Source organism: Molossus molossus, unplaced genomic scaffold (genome assembly GCF_014108415.1).
Source record: "Molossus molossus isolate mMolMol1 unplaced genomic scaffold, mMolMol1.p scaffold_m16_p_1, whole genome shotgun sequence".
NCBI lineage: Eukaryota > Metazoa > Chordata > Mammalia > Chiroptera > Molossidae > Molossus > Molossus molossus.
This window is the reverse complement of record NW_023425344.1, coordinates 198,105,289-198,106,879: the sequence shown is the minus strand read 5'-3', so window position 1 is coordinate 198,106,879 and position 1,591 is coordinate 198,105,289.

Here is a 1,591-nt window from a genome sequence, read left to right as displayed (position 1 = left end):
CGCCATAATTTTCCCCACAGCTATAGTGGAGGGAAGTGGGGCACTCGGAAATCATATACTTACAGTGGTACTCAGTATATGTAAACACAACATTAATATTGTTTTCCAATTAGGCTTAATGTTATACTTGAACCACGTACATGACATTGTCTCTGTATTACAGGTGGGGGAGGGTGTGGGTTGGTCTACCCAATTAGATGCCTCTAATTCTGAAATGTAATTGAAGGTTGTGGGTTTTGCTGAACTGAAATTGTACGCCTTTTCTTTTCTGTGGTTGTGTTAGGGCTTTGGAACCAAAGCTAAAGACAATAAATATCTTAAGTTTGAAATTTGATGGGAAGGGAAAAAAAAGAGTATGTCTTTAAAAAGAGAGAGAGAGCAGGTAGAATAATGTCCCCAGGCCAGGAAAGTACCAGTCATTTTCAGATAAATTATACCCTCCTCCTCCTCCATGGGAAAAAAAAAAAATCATACTCAGACTTAACTGTCCCTTTGGCACTTTTGTCAAATGAGTTTTAGTAGCAGGAGCTGCTAAAAATATAAGCCAATTTCTTTCTTCATTTAAATCAAGTGCTTAAAAAAAGTGTAGCACCAAGAACTGGTGCAGGGCTCAGCCTAGCAGCTGCTGGTCTGCCCAAGTCCCTGCATAGCGACAGCCCCAGCCCTGGTGGAGCCAAGGGAAGTCAGCACAGCGAGGCTGGAAATCGCCCTTGGAGAGTGAAGACTGTTTTTAGCACCTTGGACCCAAGTTGAAAAGGTTCCCTTGGGTACATACTGACTAGGTCAGATATGGGAGGTACTCTCAAGGGTACTTTCTTGTTTGAGCGTTTGTCAACCCTTCTTTTCTTCCTTCCTTCTTTCCTCCCTTCCTTCCTTCTAAAAAACCAAATCCAAAAACATTTAAAAGCACCAAGCAGGTGCCAATACCCGTATAAAAACAGGACTTAGGGCTACAAGGGAGGCCTGGTGGCCACTGGCAGAAAGCGGGATTCCCTCCACCCCGCCCAGTGCTTCATGCCCTTAGCTGTGTTTGAAAAGCAAGCTGACCAATTGGCCCTGACCAGACGGTAAGATCTCATGAAGGCTTCAGTTGTTTTCAGTTACCTGCCTTTTAATAGAGGACTCTTAAGTATTTAAAGTTCTTTGAAGTCCAAAGGAATATTGTTATAATCGTAAAATGTCAGGAACTGTGATAGAGAGGGGGCTATTTTTCCGCAGGGAGACTCCTCATGTTATCCTGTGTGACAGCCATTTGTTGTGTCCAAGGATCATATAAGTTACATCTAAATTATGCATATAGAAAATCATCTTACATTCAGATTTTAGAAGTAGAAAGTCTTGGAAATTAGCTACTCTGATTTCTGTATTTTTGCAGATGAGGAAGTTGTGGAAGAATCAGGCCCCTGGTATGCAGCCTGCTGTCCTTGCTCCCTGTCCTGCTTTGCTTTGTGCCGGGGAGTGGGGGGGCAGCATTCCACTTCGAGGATGGAGATGTAAGATAGGGAAGCAGGCCTACTCAGAGCTGACTCTGGATTATGCTAGGAGTTCACGATAACGCCTCCAGTTCTTGGCCTTGGGACTTATAAATGAG